Below are 19,709 nucleotides of genomic sequence, written 5' to 3' on the forward strand. Positions count from 1 at the left end.
GACAGTGAAACATGTCACCTCTGGAGGGCTTATATTTAGATTTCCCTCATCAGTGACATACAGTGTAGTCCTTTCCTCCATATTACATGCAGTAATATCATGCAATCTTTATAATATCTGGTGTAACTGCTGCTATTCTGGTGATATTTTAAAATTAATTAAGTCAGTGCTTTAGTCTCACCCCAGAGAAAGAGGATACTTAAACAATGCTGTGTTTTCTGTGTTAGTGAAAGTTACAAGCTCATGTGCTTTCAAACTTGAACAAATACATCTCTCCAACTTTGATTTCCAATGAAGGGAAACTCAAATTGAACATGATACATTGAAAAATATGTTGCTATTAAGTGAGAACTGAAGAGGCTGTTTTGCAAATTGCCTATTGATAGACGAGTCTGCCTTGACCTTTTAACACTGACCCATAAATATCAGAATACTGATTGCAGTCATTATTTGTAAACTCATTACACAGAGCTGATGCATATTTCTTCTCTTCTGAACAAGCCAGCGTCTTCCCCTGACGTATCAGTATGAGTGCACACTTGTTAGCTCTAAACACTTGTTCACTCAGAGAAAAAGTACAACAGGGCGTTACACTTTAAGCCATAGATCATGGTGTCATGAGATAATGAGAATCTCTCTCTGCTGCTCTTATGAGATGTGAAACGACACGATGCATCATTAATCAGCATATCGCAAGAAAACGCAATCCCTGCCTTGAGACAGTTTAACGACTGGTGCTGTTTTGAGTGCTGCTAACAGGGAAAACACTACTGCCTCTGTTTCCTGGGATTGCGTCAGGTGTTGTAACCGGAGCAAAGGGTTGTGTGTGTGTCTAAGTTTGAGTGTAGAGCGCGATACAATGCAGCTTTTATTGGATTCGTCTGCCCATTGTGTGCCAGATATAGCTCGTCATGTCAATGAAGAGGCCTGCAAATGTATTCATTTCATCTCTGAAGATAATGTGTGTAAGCAAGTGCAAAACGAAGCAGCATGTTTGACTGTTTAATAAATTAGTCTCATAAATCTAATATTGTGCATGTTCCCTTTTGTGTGTGCGTGTGACAACAAGCGAAAAGTGGAAGAGATGGAGAAAAATAAAGGTTGAGATGGAGGCGGAGATAAGGATGCACAGAGATGAAGGGACAAAATGTTTGTGTGTAAATGTGCACCCTGTCTGTCTTGTACATATTAAACTCGATTCCATTTTCCAGCCTGCAGCTACTAAATTAAATTCAGCCTCTCTGCTCAGTGTTAATGACATCGGAGACCACAGGCAACTTGGTTAGTTGGCGTTTTTTTTGGGGTTTTTTTTGGTGTGAAAGGATTTGCATTGGAGTGAAAAAAAAACAGATGACTTGAAAAACTGTGAGAGGCAGAAGCACAGATGAAAAGTGACTTTCATGTCTCATAAAAGATCTGCTCGAACTGCATAAGGACGCAATCATCTCCATATCTGCCTGCGAGTCATTTTCATATTTTGTGGCTGATTATTTGTTCTTGTTGCAGAGGCATGCAGGCCCGCTGCTGTGATCTGTTGCTAGATGTGTATAAATGTGTTACTCATCTCAGTTCTGTTTAATAAAAGCCATGGGCACGGCAGAAACTTTGTTGAAAATATCATTTAATGATGAAAAGTTTTGTTTGAAATTGAAATAATGTGCTGTTTGTAGATCACCTGCAATTGGAGATTTGGGGCGGAAGAAAAATGTGAGTCTCTCAACCCTTTAGATGACAGTAGTCGTGCTTTAGAGAGATCTTCGAAGAAGTCGTGGTCGTATTTTTCATCATTACCATTATTCAAAATTGGTACCGCATTTTCTGAAAGACCTCTTCAAACGTCTTTTAAACTACACGTGAAACCATTTGAGTTGTCTCACCTGGCACTTCAATATCAATGCAGAGGTGGCAGTGCGATGACTCACACTGGAATACTGCAGTTAACAGCGATCCACATTAAACCCTAGGAGTAGAGGTGAAGAAATTAAATCTAACTTTTTCAAACAAGTTCAGGTATTGAAGATAAAAACAGAAAACGTCAATGACCTATCTCTGACCTCCTGACGGTTTGATGAAACACTCAAATGTAATCAGAAATGTCTTTTCATCTCCACTACTTGGCTTTTAAATATTTGACACTTCTATTGTGAAAGGATTAATCTCCTGGTAACAAAAGGTAGATGATGGAGTAAGTGTACGTTTTTTTAGAATTAGATTCATAAATTATACCTCTTAACAAAAGACTGTCATGGTTTCCTTTTATTAAGTTCATTATTGAACTTTTATGCCTTTCAATAAAAGTATAAGACAGTGGATATAGAAGGTAACTGGAAGAGAGAGTGGGGAATGACATCTGGTAAAGGGACACAGGTCGGATTCAAACCTGTGCCACCCTCGTGGAGGACTATGGCCTCTGAACATGGGCTATGCAACTTAACCACTAAGCCAAAACATCTCCTTTTTAATGTAAATGTAGTGCAAGATTCAAAAGTATGTGTTCTGTTATTTGGACAGATCAATCATTAAGTCAAGCACTGAATCTGTTCACACAGATATAAAGAAAAACAACTTAGGTTGGCGTTCAAAGTAAAAAATATTGCCATGAAGTTTTCTTTTAAATCCTTGTTGTGGGAGTTCTTCAAAAGACTTTCAACGGGAATGCACCAACAAAGTAGTACTGCACAAGGAAACAGAACTTTGATATAACTTTAAAGTGAACAAAATCTTCACAGCAGCAGAAGTGTAAGCCTGTGCAACTTGCTTTTTCAACTGTACTTGAAACAGCTTTCTATTTTGAAATACTGTCCATTCTCTACCAACCTAAAAGCCAAGGTCTCTGGAAATGATTGGCCATGAGGTTCAGAACTCGATGAAACACAAAACCAACATGATGGTCCTTAAACTATTAAACCTTTTTTTCATTTAAACCAAGCAACTCTCACTGCGCTTCCATGCCATCACTCTGACAGTCCATTACTCACAATCCCCAATCGTCTGGAAAGTATTCCCAATGGGCAACAGCCTAATTGTCCACCATTAAGTGATATTAAAAACAAAAACAAATAAAAAAGTCATTATTGAAAATCACCATGGTACCAAAAACGAAAGGAATGAAATGAAGCAGCAATACTTAAAAACAACTCTCCTTGTTTGAAGTTTAGTGATTTGAAGTTAATTACGAGCTGTTCCAAACATACAGCAAATTTTCCATCTTTCATGGACATTTTGACACAAGCAAAAACGTATCAAGTGCTTGAATTCCTCTTTCATTGCCAAGCCTCTTACCCTGACCCCAACACTGACAACTAAATGCCTAGATTTCCCCAAGGGGGCATTTAATATTGGGGTTTCCTAATTATGGGTTGTTACGACAATGGACATTTTCCAACTTTAAAACTTGCCTGATAGTTTTGTGCGTGTTGATCATCAAGTGAATAACTTATAACTTGCTGGCTCAAACACCAGTAACCAAGGCTGACCAATTACAGTAGAGTTTACTGTCATCTCCATTTACAGATTCAACATACAGTAACAATGTGGAAACTGTACACAGGACCAGACCTACTTTTGTTATTTCATTATACTTTAGTCCAGGTAACTGCAAGTAAATCCATCCCCAAAACGTGGTATCATGTTTGGGTTCATACTACTAAAGAACACCAGAGTGGACCCTCTGTGTAACTTACTGTTTACAGTGAAACTGAGACCCACCAGAGACAGATGAACAAGGGCTACTTGGTGAGATGTACTGTGTGTATCGCTTTGTGTGGTTGCTTTTCAAGTTGCTAATTGGACTGTAAACAATGTAGTGCACGGAAAAGGAAGTCTTAGCTGGTAGTTGTTGAACGCTAACCCCTGTGAAACTGTGACTTAAAACTTCTGAGACATCTCAAGGTATGTTTACTAGTGGGATAAACTTTGAGATTGATGCCACTGAAACTCAAATATTTGCTTCACTTCATTGCCAAAGCTGTGTCTGAGACAAACACAGAGCAATACATCGAGGCAGCGAGGTGAGGCTAATGCAGGAATGCTGACTGGCTAAGTGGCTTGATGGATGCCTACACGGACCAGCATGCTAGCCAGGTTTGACACACCGAGTGATTGATGGCACAACGGATGACAGGCAGACTAATGATTTGGACAAGCTCCTTAATTAAACATCAATTAGGAACACACATTCAATTCCCTCCCTCTCCGTTCTCGTCGACTGGAAGAATTTCTCCTTTCTTTTTTGCTCTTTTTATGTGTTCTCTCAGGCGTGCTCATGAACATATACACACAAATTTATTCTCCTTTTCAAGATGCAGATGATATAGTTTGGGAATAATTATGAGGTAATTTATTTATAAACCTTGGGATAATGCAAACTTAATTCAGATGGTGATGAATTCATTTACATAAAGGTTGCTTAACTAGCTTCTCTCTCATTAATCAAACTTGTCTGCAAGAAGTCATGAGATGACAGGATAGGGACGTGCTGCCCACACATATGCACATCATCATTCATTTACAGACATTTATTAATCATTGTCATAATAAAACTTCCATTTAATTTGTTAAAGGATGTTTTAGCTTTATTTGCCACAACATTAGTCAAGGAACAAGTGACCTATCCACCCACAACCCACACATACACGGATCACTTGTTATAAGCATACTTGTCTGGCTTTGAGCTAGCTTCAGGGCTAATCTGCCAAGACAGAAATTAATAATCAATAGTTGAGAATAGGAAATGAGCATCAGATAGATATGCTGCTCTACATGATTTGACAAGAGAGTACTGGAGCCAAGGTTTATGTCGATATTTCTGCTGTACAAATACCAGTCATTAGATCCAAACTTTATGTCAGAATGGTTGCGCGTTTGTTCAATCATTGGTGCTGTAGATATTTACGAGCAAAGATCAATGTCAAATCTCATTTCAAGATCACTCAGCTGGAGACTTTGTGTGTGGAGAGGATTCCGGTCAATAACTTCAAAAGGCCAGAAAAAAGAAAAGATGTCAAGAAGTCAAGCATCAGTTCTGAGAACTGTTGCATCAGCTAATCAGCTTTTTCTTCCTGGAGAGAAAAGTCAAGGGAAGGATCACTGAAAGCTCAATTACTGACTGAATGACTGGATAACTTCTGAAGTTATACCTTGTGGACTGTGTTTATTCATATATTTTGGCTTTACCTTTTTACTCACAGAAACCATCTGTGTAACTTAGGATGACTATGTCGTTTTTGAGATCTGTTGTCCTCATTGAAAGAGAAATATCTCCTCATGTGAACAACTTTTCTATAGACAGACTGACAGGTGATATGATTATCTTTTAAAGTGGAAGAGTTACCAGATCTTTATTACTAACTAACAAGGACACAGTATAAATTGTATTATAATGTTTTTGTTTTAATTTTTAATTTTAATTTTTAATTGTTTATCTATTTGAGCTTTTTTTTATTTTCATTATCACTATTTTGTTGCATTTTTATTTGTCCATTATCATCATTATTATTATTATTATTATTATTATTATTATTATTATTATTATTATTATTATTATTATTATTATTATTATTTTTGCTGTTTGCTGACTGAAGCAGATACACAATTGTTTTCTGTTCTGTGCGTTTATGAATATCTGTAAAGATAAGATAAGATAAGATATTACTTTATTGATCCCCCGGGGGGGGAATTCAGTTGTTACAGCAACCCAGACATAAGTACAATCAAGAAAGAAGTTTCAATAAGTACAAAATAAGTACAATAAGTAAAAAATAAGATAAAAAAATAAGTACAAAATAAAAATAAAAAATAAATGTATGAATGTTGCAAAAAGATGAAAAAAGCTTTACAATTAATATTAATAAAAAATAATAAAAACCATTAAAAAAAAAAGAGAAATATCTGAAAAATGTCTGTCAAAACTAAAAGCGATCAGATCTACATGTCAGTTGTAATGCTGAAGAATTGTGTTAAAATGCTCTTCATAAGGATGGAGTGAACAGTCAGAATTGTGGTCACATGATCCCACAGGCTGGTACAGTAACAGTCGAACAGATTCCTGAGCCAGGTTGAAGCAGACACTTGTGGTTGTTAAAAGTTCAATGACTGTACATTATATTTATTTTCTCCCGCCATTCGCCCTGGACTCTGCTAATATGGCACACAAAGTGCTGAAAGAGCCGGATTTCTCAGCTGAGCTGTCTATCATGGCATCAACCGACTCTTTTCTTAAGCATCAAATAACTATTATATATTAACGATATTTAAGTTTGATTCATGTTCCATCTGTAAACACAGAAGAGGCAGCATTTACTTGCTTTGCTGCAGACAGTCCGTAAGAGAAGTTTGGCTTCACATTTCAGGAGCTGTCATGTCGTCCATCTTTCAATACAGGCCATGATATTCTGTGTTGGATACTTTTTATGCGGTGCTGCCTTAGGGCGCAAAGATTATTAAGATGGCCATTAAGCATTATTCAAGTCAAGTCAACTTTATTAGGGTGGCTGTGTCCCAGTGGATAGAGTCGGTCGTCTCTCAATAGGAAGGTTGGCGGCTCGACCCCTGCGATCACAGATATTACTCTTTCCAAGTGTCCTTAGGCAAGACACTGAACTGAAATTGCTCCCTCTGTTGTTCAGAGGTGTGTGAGTGTGTATGAATGAATCAGTGAGTGAAGGTGTGAATGTGATGAGTAGTGTAAAAGCACTTTAATTGGTCAGAAAGACTAGAAAAGCGCTTTACAAGTACAAGTCTATTTACCATTAACCCTTGAATTTTTTAATTATATTACAAACTAGATGATGAAATCCTCAAATTATTTCCAGTTCTATGCTGGAGAGCATTATTCTGGAATTGTTGAACTATTTGCTCACCCAGTCCCTCACAGCGGGGAACCTCTGCCTTTACTCCAGAGTGACTCAGCCTCTCTGGAATGCTGTTTTAATACCCATGTTACTAACCTTTTGCAAATTCACTGAATTAGTTGGGAGATGTATATCCAGGTGTTTTTGTTGTTGTCGTGTTTTTAGCATTACAAAACTTTTTCAGTGTTTTGTTGTCCCTGTCCAAACTTTTTTGAACTGCGTTGCTGACATCAGTATGTTTTTTTCATAGAACAACACATTCTTTTTGTTTCAACATTTGATATGTTTTTATTGCACTATTGCTACGCTTGCCCTGAGGGCCCCACAGCACTATTATGGTTCTCTTACCGTCAGTGGTTTTGGAAATAAAGGTAAGTGTTTTTATTTATTTAAACATTGTGATCGCATGATTCAGCCTATTACTTAATAATAAAGTATGTTTCATTACAAAAGGCTAATGATAGTTTAACAGCAGATCACTGCAATAGGCTGAATCATGCGATCACAATGTTAAAACAAATCAAAAACACTTACTTTTTTCCAACATCACTGACGGTAAGAGGACTGTAATAGCGCTGTGACTCAAAATGCAAGTTTACAACAAGCGTGTCTGGACGTGTGCATCACTTTTAAGTGTCCTCTGGAAACACTTCCGCATGTGTTGTCAAATTGATGAAGATGTTTTCTTAATTTGCTTGTGTTGTGTCTTTTTGCATGTGTTTTCTTAAGTTGCAGTGCTGTGAGCTCTCAGGGCCACCGTACTATTGCAAATTGGCTATAGGTTTTAAATAATTTGCAAACCATTAATGTGTTTTTCTAAACAGCAGACAAAGTCCCAACTTTTTGGAACTGGGGTTGTAAAAAAACAACTTCACATGCCCTCAATATCTTGTTGTCAATTGCCACTTTTGTTTCAACATTTAAAACTGTGTGCTGTGATGTAAAAGTGTTTATTTTAAAGGTTTAGCGATAGTCTGGTAAGTTCTGAGCTACAATGACTGAAACAGTTGAAGGCCAAAACTATAAAAGAGTGTTAGAATGGTCCAGATTTTCACTTTTACTGGATGAAGGCCTGTCTTACTCTCTTACTCTATTGCTGACTTCATTTTCGCCACTGGCAAAACAGGTCTCTCTCTGTGTCTGCCTTGGCCTTCCTATCCTGCACTTTCATCTTCTTTCCTTTTTGTCCTCAGACCTTCTGTCAGACTGCAGGGGGAAAGTTATATTCTTTATACAGAGCAATTCACTGCAGAACACCCTATTCTTGAATAATCTAACGCATAGGTGGCTAATGTATATTACATCTCTGTATTATTACTGGTATATATTTCTGCTGATGATACGCAGAGCTAATATAAATTATTCATTAGTCATTATTCATATAATGCTGAATCACTGTCCTAGCAAGACTAGACCGTGTTCACCAGCTCTCTCTCTGCCTTCAACTTTTATTAATTTCCTTTTGTCTGCCTCTTCTTCCTTTAATCTCTCTCCTGCACAGCTTTCACACAAACAAATAAACAAGAGTTTTCATTTGTGTTGCTGAGGGAATCCGTGTTTTATGTCAGCGGCCTTGCATCTTCCTGCTCTTGAACAAGCATACCCTAACAAACAAACCAAAAAAAGGAGAGGGAGATATAAAAGGTGACGGCAGAAAGAGAGAGAGAGAGAGAGAGAGAGAGAGAGAGAGAGAGAGAGAGAGAGAGAGAGAGAGAGAGGGAGCAGGGTTGGTTCATTGAATGAAGGCTGAGAGGAAGAATAGAAACAGATAAAGAACAAGATGTAGGGCAGGAGAGAATATGCAAGAGTGCAAAAATGCAGGTATTGTTGAATGGAGGGTAAAATGTACAGTCACAGTAGAAAAGAAGCACTTGTCCTCTCAAACCTGCAACAGCCTATCAGAGTACACATGAAAATGTTTGTGTATCATTTGAGCATTTGGGATTTATGTGGGTATATGGGTTTGCACAAAAATGCACACATATCTGCTGTTGCACTATAGGCAATATTACATTGGATTCTTACGTTCTTAGCCCTGTAGATAACACAGGGAACATAATGTAATAGTTGATATAGTGACGATGGCTCTGAGTCATAACAGTGTGAAATGCAATATATTTTTTTTAAAGATTAATAGGACATGGAACCAAGTTTATTTCCATGATTAAAACTACTGTTATAAAAATGTTAGGTGGGTGAGATCTGGAATAATGAACTGAAACACCAACTGTCCTTTGAGCGCTTTATTCTCTGCAAAGAAGGTGACACATTCATACAGAGTGCTGTGCAGTCTGCAGAGAGTGACAAACCCCAGATGAAACAAAGCTTCTCTTATCGTAAAGTGTGTCATGAGTTCCTCCTAGATGATAAGGCTGAGTCAAATTGGCTCAAACTGTTGCACAGTTAGGTCTACAGAACACTTTTGTTGGAAGCATCATTATCAGATGGAACACATGCAAAACAAAAGGTGCAAACGGACAGAACATACAAAGGGTGACAAAAAGGTTAGAGACCCAAGCTGCAGTACGTTTTTTCATCACACTGCTTAAAAAAATTATCACATTTTGTCACATTATAGTTTTATATTAGTTTTATTCAGCAGGTCAAGGGTTCGAAATCTATGTCAGAACAATAACATATAAGCAGGGATGTACAATTTATATTGGACCAATAGTTTATGGCCCAGTAAAGATAGTATTTGTTAATCCTTCTAATTATACAATTTAAAGCAACAAAAAATAGCTGATAAAAGGTGCCTTGTACTTATTGAGTAGCCTACACATTTCGACACATACAGCAGGTGGCGAGATGGGATCATGCAGAGAAGAACAAGCTGTGAGAAGTGCAGCTGCAACAAGTTGACAAGCAAGTAAAGTAAAAATGGCGTCACTGGTGTGTATGTTTTATCTCTATTTTAGAGGAGGACAAAAAAATTGCAATTCGCAAATCATGTGTCACAAGTATTCCAAGAGGAGGAACAAAAGTCCTCAAGTTCTAAGTCACCTGAAAAGTCATGATTGTAACTGAGAAAGAAATGTTAAGCAACAGTAACTGCAGCTAGCATACACCAAGATAACATCAGCACCAATAAAATGTTTGAGTGTTGTAGTGCAAATTTGAAAAATTGTACAGTGAAAAATTGGTAGGGAGCAGGTTTTCAGTTATCAGTGAAATCCATATTATGTGTCCCTAAATATTGGCCCTTTGGTTTACTAAATAATCTCACTGCTCATTTAAAAAAAAAAAGGTTTCTTGAAACCCCTTCCAATCTTTCAAGTACTGTCTCTACACAATGCTGCTTTAATATTCAAAAATCATAAAGAGCAAACCAAAACAAAACTTAAATTCAAAAGACAAAGAATTGATTTGGTGATTCTTAATAATAATTGGTGACTTGTCACCAATTATATTATTTCATTTGCAAAGTATTGTAATTCAAATCAGCCTTCTAATAAAACCTTTGATTTATGTCTGTTTAGATGGACACTGTGTGTAAAAATCCAAAGAGAGTCACCACTGAATCCACAGTTCTCTATGATTAAAATTACATTAGCTTCTTGTAGCTTGCTGGTTTTATGGGTGATATCTTTAGTTTACTTCACTGCTTTATACTGTAAAACCTCAAGCTACCAAGACAACACTGTACACAGCATACCCTGTGCTGCTGAAATGTGGATATTTTCAACAGTAGTTGGAGGAGACCAAAACTGAGCCAGAAAAAAAGGACTGATATTGCTTGACTGTAAGGTAACATGATACCAAATGAAGCTAATGTGTTTTAAATAGCAGGTAGAGAAAGTTTACTACTTACCTATGATCAAAGATAGTCCATCTTTATATTCTGGCACATAATTCTACTTGATTTTGAGTTCTAGCCCATTCTGTGTTTGTATCCATTTGCAGGTGAGCTCTTGGGTGTGTATCAGTGAGGAAGTGGTGTGTGTGACAGGGCTACAGTGAGCAGTGGGTCCCCTGGACCTGCTCAAGATGGATTACTTTGTGTGTGTGTCTGAGACCTAACAGTGATAGATGGGTAGCTCAACACTGATGCTTCAAACCTCACAGGCCTACTAATGATGGAGAAAACAGCCTCCCATGCCCATCCACGCACTAAGTTTCTCTGTGTTACAATCTAAGGATGCATGTTGTGCATTTATTGATTCGTGACTTCCTAATTGGTCGTGCACATATGTAGGTATGGTCATCTATAAGAGGAGTAAGACTATGTCCCTTGAAAGAGATGAAAGAGGATAATTTCGCTGCGGCTGTTACACCTTACCCAACCTCATGCTGCAAAGAGTCTCAAAGTGCTGTCTGTCCGTCTCCGTCTGGCAGCTTGCAATCTGTCTGTCTGTGCCTGTCTCTCTCTAATTGTCCATCAAGCTCTCCATCTGTGTTTGCCTCCATCTTCCAGCCTGTTGGGCCCCCAGGCCTCCTCACGGGGGAGGGAGCAGTTTATCCGGCCTGCGATCCTAATAACTCTCCTTCCCCATTGACCTCGTTAGGATATGGTCTATTTGCAGCGAGCGAACATGTGTTTGTGCGCCAGGGTAAATGTGTGCATGCCGGGCTATGTCAGGATCTAATTAACTCTTGGAAGTGTAGCGTGCATCTCACACTGACAGATCCTTGCACACATCACTAGCGTTGGATGCAACTTCAAGGGTATCTTTTTACTGACTAAGAAAGCATCTCCAAGCTCAGAAAGGAAAGGGCATCAAGCTATTGCCGGGTAGCCTTTAGAAGATAATTTCCACATCAATACCACTCTGTTAAGTATTAAAATTTTATGCTAAACTAGGGAAATGTAAAGCTTTTAAAGCATATGTGTGGTTCGCGTTAGATTCGTTAATTTTCTAAATTGGTGTTTAACAAGAAAGGAAGTTATTGCAAAACCTGCATGGGGGAACTACAGTCTCATGGTAATCTTGATAATCAGTGCAAGTCGACCGGAGAGCTTAGACCATTATGAGAGGGTTTTCTCTCACAGAGATTGCACTCTGCAAACATGCGTTATAGTCTCATTTTCACCTGGATGAGTATTTATCTCTCCTAGCTGGTGGTAGAGCATGCACGATGCCCTTTCTTTAAAGCAGTGATGTCAAGTTAATCTCAGTCTTTGTTTATCTTCTACTGAAGCCCACATTTTAGTATTGACTTGGAAGCACTGACTACATTTTGTGATACTCAGTCTGTCGTCCATGTAATGTTGGTTTTGAAATTCCACCTGCTGTTCTGTGTAACATATTTGAATATAAAGCCCAAGTTCAGCATTACATTTACCTCGATTAATTCTAGTATTCAAATCAAAGTGGCGCTGCCTTGCGAGTTCATTGTTCACTGTTTGTTTGTGCATTGCCCACCCTCTTCCATTTTAAAAGGGTGCAAAGACCTTTAACTGAATATTACTGGGCCCATTAAACTCTGCATGCAACCCAAGTAGCATCCATAATAAGCAATGCAAGTGGGATATATGCAGCTGCATGAGATATAAATTATTACAAACAGCTCTGCAAACAACTCTTTTAGGAGCTAGCCCAGATCATAACTACATAAATGTGAGGACTGTACAAGTCTCTTTTATAGATCCAGCTTTTATTTGTCAATTTTAACATTTTATAATATGAAATGTTAAATTTGGCAACCGTGAGAAACAAATCCTGTGTCATTTTGTCATATTGACAAAATAACAGGGGATTCGTTTCTCACTGTGTATAGGAAAAGTAAAAACCTGGACAATTCCCACATCGATAGTGGCTCACACATCTGAGAACTTGAGTTAACAAACTGAGGGAGTGAGGGCTTTTTTGACTCTTAGTAATTTCATTTTTCCTCCTTTTTGTGATTTGAATTACATGTTGCAAGTGCTTCGACAAAAACTAAATCTAGTAAAGCTCATGACAGTCAAATTCCTTTAAACTGATTCTGACAATCGAGAGGAAATAAAGGAGTCAGTGAAACAGGATGAGACAATTCATGGCAGACAGAAAACTGAGTAAGGATTGACAGTCAACAAAATAAAGATCACAAAAGCAAAGAAAAGTAAAGATAAAATGTTTGTGTTATTCCTTCAAGAGTGACACAAGTCATAAACAGAACCGGACACAGCAAAGAGGAACGGCAGCCAGCATTGTAACATCTTTGTTTCCTGCTCGAGCCGTGCTTCAATCCCTCTGTGTGAACACAAAGCTTACCACACCTGTCACTATCAGTGCTGTTAACTGGTAGAGTAAATCTGTTGATGGGCACAGGTAGTCAAGTGTGTGCACAAAGTGTGTGTTTCTGCATTGTGGATGGGCTTCAAAGTCTTCTCTGCCCTTTGTCCGTGTGCATTTTTCTTAGTCACCAAGTCATTATTTGGGGGAGAGTAAGAGATGGGATATCTTACAGCTTAGCTGTTTTCCATGAATAGACTCCACTGAAAAAGACAATGCATTATGGGAGTATTGAAATAGTTATGTGTGCAGGAGCATGGGAAGGGTTATCTGTCTGGAGTTCAAGCAACATCAATCAATCAGCAGGCTTTAGTGTTTACAGTCCATATGGAGAACAAACAAGTGTAACACAATCCATCTTAATGACCTCCTGACTCTTATTGGAAGTGGTATAACAGCATCCATGGCCATTTATCTGCATGCAAGTGCAGCTAACAATCCGCTCTAGCTCAAAACCTTAACTTGAGCTTGCGCAATGCAAGCCAATAAGGGTTTAAATTTCCCGACTTCTTTGAATGCATCAGAAATGATCTACCGGACTACCATTCGACAAACAATAGTTTCTTCTTCTTCGAGGACAGACTTGATAAAGCTAACATTTTTAATGTTATGATGTCATGACGTTACGTTGGCTAACTTAATGCCAGTTAATTGCAAGCAAATTGCAAAGTAGTTGAAGTAAGCTGGAGTGAAGGAAATAATATAGTCATGAGTTGCCGTCTATGTGCAGGAAGGAAAACGTTGTCCACCTTCAAGATGAGCAATTCCAACCTCACGAAGCACCTCAGGAAACATCCCTCAACAAAGTTAGTTGCCGCCAGAGAGCCCGGTGCTGAACACACAGTCGACCCAGGTGAAGCTACTGTTAACTCGGCAAAGCAGGGAGGACCCACTCCATCAAAACAGCCAAGGCTGGATTTTAAGTCACTGCCAGCGTCCCAGTATGTGAGTCAGGAAGGACTAAATGGACTTATTACAAAGTATGTTCATTGTTTCACTGCTAATATAGTGAAGTTATTTAAATTTACACTACTAAAAGAATGTGGTAATGCTTGAATTTAAGGTCTGTTGAGGCTATAAGAAATATTTCAGAAATATCAAAAGTTTCAAACATTTCTTTTGTGTTTCATTGTTCCACTAAATACTTTTCATCATAGGTCTAATAGCTAAGATGTCATGAAATCTGAAAGTTGTTTCCTTTCACACTGCCAATGCGACACTAAATATGTACATTAATGAGAGGAATCAAGTGAAACGAAGTAATACTAAAGTTACTTTCTCAAGTAACTAGTTACTTTTATAATGTAGTAACTCAGTTAGTAATTCAGTTACTTTTGAAAGTAGTAACTAGTAATTGTAACTAATTACAATTTTTTAGTAACTTGCCCAACTTACCAGTTACGGATGAATAAGCACTATTCCAGGGATGTCATAAACAAATAAATGACTGAGGATATTATTTGACCTGAACACATAATTTCATCTCAAGTTACTTATTAGATATGGAATGATGTAGCCTAAAGAAAATAAAGTCTTTGCTACAAGTCATAATTGTGACCACTGGCAGTAGGTTGTTTGCAATAACGTCATGCCAGTGATGTGTGGAATTCAAATGGGGGTCAGGAAGTAAATTTCAGAATGGGGGAAACCGAGGGAAGCCGTACTGTGCTGCTCTAGACACTGTAATTAGACAGCAATACCAAAACAAATTCTGGATTATGTCAGAAGAGATCCTCCTCTCATGAGGACTTCTGATTTTTTAACTGAATCTGTCTGCCGTTGACATCACTAACTACCTCTTCCCCAGACTTCATTTCACACCACCGAGCAAATGAAGGTATTCAAAAGCCTCCAGGCTCACATTATTTTTGAGTGGTTGGGTCCACGATCAGGGTATCAAGGTGCTCAACAACGATTGTCATTAGGTTTTTGCAAGGGTGAGTATTTTTCAATTAATTCCCATATGAATTGTCCTCCTAGCCACAATGCTATCAACACTAACGTTTGTTCACTTACCGCAGGTAACCACTCTAAACGCTCCAGTCAACAGGAGTTTGCAGCAAGTAAAACAATAACTTAAATCAGCTATCTGGCTAGCATTACCAATGACTAACTATTGTTTGTTGTTAAGTAATGGTTAAAAACTCCAGCAGAACAAAGATGGGAAAAACGTAATATTACAAAGTATGGAAGGAGTTAGCTACTTAAACATACAGCATATATGTATTACTTTAAATTACCCTGGGCAAAGAGGTCACCACACACACGGGCATAATCCGACTCCGCTCTTCCTGACCATAAACGAAGGTTTTCTATCCACTGTTTCCTCATTTTTCAGAGAGTTTTTTGCATTTTCCCCCTTGAGAACCACTCCCTTTGAGACACGATAAACACTTGTCAACTTCTCTCTGTTTTATGGGTTAGGGAAACCGTATAAAACGTAAACAGTAGGCATTTTTCTTGTGTTTATGTGTCTGCGCCGACTGCTGCAAATCACTTCCTGACCCCCATCTGCATTTCGCGGCACTGCCACGCAACGGAAATGACGTCATATGCAAACAACCTATAATGGCCATATCAAGAAGATAGCCATCGTTCCCAGACTTTTATCATTTTACATCGATGAGGATCAGATCCTGCTCTTGATATGTTTTATTTGGCACACTTATCAGAGTAACGCCATGCTTCCTCTGGAGAATTCAGTGCAACAGAGTGGATCTATCTGAAAAATGAATCATATACACCAGTATATCTTGACAAAGAACGGCCGGTGGGGCTGGAGGATCAGGTGTCAAAGTAGCACATTAATTAGAGCTTGTGTGCACTCATCCGTGATCTTATCTACAGCCGCTGGCCACTAAAGTGTTTGTGAGCATGTAAGTGTGTATGTCGGCTTATCTATGATTTGGTGTCTGCTTCAGTCAGCTCCCCCCTCGGGCATCAGTTTTACCTGACTGAACACTTTCAGCAGAGCAAAGGTTTATTTCAGTATCTGAGTTTTTCCGGCTGATGTGCGTTACAGCCGTGCATGAGGACAGAGATACATGCAGAAGAAAAGCTCCTTTCTTCTGTACTTTTAAGTGAAAGATGAGGATTGAGGTAATTTGCTGTAAATACATTACGAGATGAATTCACTGGACAGGAGAAGAGATGTTGGTGATGGCATCTTTATACATTTAAAAATGTCTCAAACGCTTCAGGGGAGGATAACATAAACAAATATAAGCAATTCCACTTCAAAGAATTCTGGGTATCTCAATAAAATACGCATTATCTTCCTGTAACTCTTTTTGCACTCGGATAGAAATCAAGTTAAAAATATATCTTGCAGGTGCAACAAAAAGACACAGGGAAAAGCCTTTTTTCTTAAGAGTGATGCATGAGTCATGTAGTGAGAGTATGCCTTATCTTCAGACTGACTGATGAAACACTGACAAAACCGTCCAGCTCCAAAGGTAACTAAACAGTTGCTCAGAGTTGCAATAGCAGATTTAAAATGAGTTTGACATCAACCATGACACTCTGCAGTTTGTTTTCTTTACATGCGAGCAGTCAGAGGTTCAACTAATGCAAACATTTCTCTACACAGGCGAAAATGCTGCAAACAAAGGCATACAAGCAATCTCTGCACAGGAATGCAAAAAGTATATCACATTTATTACTTTGTTGTGTTGTATTTCATGCCTGAAATGCTGCAAATATGCTTTTTTCCTCCAAAGAAATCAAACATTACTCTATTTTAGACCTAGCTTATCAATTAATACAACACTATTCAGCTAATTCTGAGACTTTGTAACTAATACTGCAGATCTGTAGAGCTATACTTCCTCTTCTTCACTCCTAAGAAAGAAAAGTTGCAGTTTTATCAACAAAGGGTTTGACTGACTAGTTACTTTACAAATTCACATGTTTATACAAGACAAGACTAAAATCTCTAAAATTAGTATGGGAGGTAGCACCTTCAGTTATCAGGCCCCTCTCCTTTGGAATCATCTACAAGTCAGGGTCCGGGAGGCAGACACCCTCTCTACTTTTAAGAGTAGGCTTCACACTTTCCTTTTTGATAAAGCTTATAGTTAGAGCTGGCTCAGGCTTGGACCAGCTCTTAGATATGCTACTATAGGCTTAGACTACCAGGGGAACTGGCGCACTGACACACTGGGATCCTAGCTCACCCCCTTACCCCCCATCACTGACTTTAACTCTGCCTGTCCCATTAAAAGTTACTAACCATAGGCCTTTCTGGAGTCCCTGAGCTCCCTTGTCCCGTAGGTCCCTCTGAGCTGCCATAGACGTCTCTTAACTCAGATCATCATGTTATTTTGCATCAACTTCATCTCCGCATTCTGTGAACGTGACTTCATCAGGAGTCGAAACGCGGTGAGTAGATAACAGGAATCATTGTTTTAATGTCACAGATATTTTGCCTGTTCTTTCAAGATATAAAGAGACTTGAGTCTGCTGTGCAGTTGGTCATATTTCACTGGTAATCCACAGAGCTTGTATAGGAGCATCACGCTTCAGGGTCAAACAATGTCTTCGCCTATGTACAGAATGACCTGTTGGTCAATGTCTGCTGCTCTGCATGAACACAAGGTCAGGTCTCACTTTCCATGAGCTGCATCTCAGGTTTTTATCATTATTCAATGTCAGTTCTGGCCTTTAAAAGTGAGTGAGGCCCCATGTGCTGTGTTTTTGTAGCAGGAAAGTCACATGATTAATATGAGATCAAAATAATTAATGTCTTAACCCTTTGATGCACAACATACGCATACCCCTTCTAATACACAACATGGGTCAAAAGTGACCTGCATTCATTTTCAATATGGTTTAATGATGGCTGAGTGTTTCTTTGCTGTATCTTTTGAAGTCAACTTATTTTATGATTGGATATACCAGGTTTTATTGTAATATCTTGTTGCTGATGAGTACAGGTGAATATTTCCATTTTTCCTTTTTTATTTTGTGAACAAAAATTGGTTTTGTGTTATTGCAGCAAGTTTGCACACATGGGTCAAAAATGACCCATTTAACCAAGAGTGGTTTTGAATTAATTATCTTCATACTATAACAATAATTTTCTTTAAATAATGACTTTTGCAGTGGTTTGGTCCAAACAATCATACATTAAATATTTGAAACATGTTAATTTTTCATTTAGTTACACATATACTAGAAATAGACTGATATGTTTTTTTCAGGGCCAATACCGATACCAATACTGATTTTTAATAGTCAAGGAGGCTGATAACCGATATTTGGAGCCATTCATATGCAGTAAAAAGGGAAATATTGGCATCAAAAATTTTGAATAATACAAACTCCAACACTTAAGGTTGATTTAACAGGGTTCCTTGAAACAAATAAAACATTTGAGTGTTTCTAAAGAAGCTTGCTTTTTTCCATCAGTTGTGACATATTTTAAGTAAAAAAGACTAATGTCTGAGCTCTTCTTTTGAAGCATCTATTTTCAGTGTCACTGGTTTGCCCTCTCTCTTGAATATTCATGTTTACAGCAGATTTCGTCATCTTCCTTTTTCAAAACTCGTGCACCAAAACACTACTTCCCGCTCCCTCCTCCTCTTCATGTCCTCATTCGCCGTTGTGGACACTCTCTCCTTATATTCATCTCTTTCTCTCCGTCCAATCAAAAGCAATAATAACACTCATTACCACATCCTCCCATCAGCTGTGTCGCCACGGCGACCTCGAGCAGCAGGCCGCTGATTGGCTTCTGTGTTGATGATTTGGAGGTCGCGATCCCCGGCACTTGGAATTAATGGACTCTGTCGCACGACTACAGGGCCCTCGACATGTACACGCCCACGTGCCACGGCTGGTAATAGACGGTCAATGGGAGTCACAGCCTTTACAAACCTAATTATATCAACTAATGACGGCCATCATCTGGGAATTCTCCCTGTGACACATAAACAAACACACAGAGTGCCGGGGTCATATAACACTAACACAAAGGTGTTACATGTCTTGTCGGGATAGTGTCCACTAGCAGGACTAAGTCTGCTGCAAGTTTGACAGTTTTTTTGTGCAGCTGGTGGCATCTGAAAGGGCGGTAAAGTGCGTACACAGCTCTCTCTAGATCACATTCACACACATGCACACTAAGCACAAGACACACAGCAGCATCGCAAGGAAAATAACAAGCTGCAGGCGTTGTGATTTGACAGCAATATGCAGGTCAAACCACACATATTATGGAGAAAAAGACAGAAATGATGACAAGAAATGCCTGTTAGAGCAAAAATGCACACCTAACTCTCCACACACACACACACACACACACACACACACACACACACACACACACACACACACACACACACACACACACACACACACACACACACACACACACACACAAACACACACACTTTGGAGAGTAAATTACTGTACTTACAAGCACAGGCACCAACAATCATTTAATTTCCCTTTTAGCTAAGAGTACACAAACAATACTTCTCTTTGAGCTGTATTGCTCCTTGGTGCATAGCAGCTTGTGTGATGTGAGCTTTAAGGATGCTTATTAGAGCCACAGTGCTCTCTACAATATATACACACTAATTAAACCCTTACATTCGTCCCTGTTGACAAATGTTTAGAGCAGGATGCTCCAGTGAAGCCT

The 19,709-nt window shown here is 38.7% G+C and overlaps 1 protein-coding gene across 7 annotated transcripts in view; it reads right to left on the bottom strand.

Moving 5' to 3' along the window:
* Nucleotides 1-19,709, bottom strand: part of grm8a (glutamate receptor, metabotropic 8a) — a 315,548-nt gene that overhangs the window by 75,734 nt on the left and 220,105 nt on the right. The gene's annotated exons all lie outside the window — the stretch shown is intronic.

The sequence above is a fragment of the Notolabrus celidotus genome, chromosome 21 (genome assembly GCF_009762535.1).
Source record: "Notolabrus celidotus isolate fNotCel1 chromosome 21, fNotCel1.pri, whole genome shotgun sequence".
In the NCBI taxonomy this organism is placed as follows: Eukaryota; Metazoa; Chordata; class Actinopteri; order Labriformes; family Labridae; genus Notolabrus; species Notolabrus celidotus.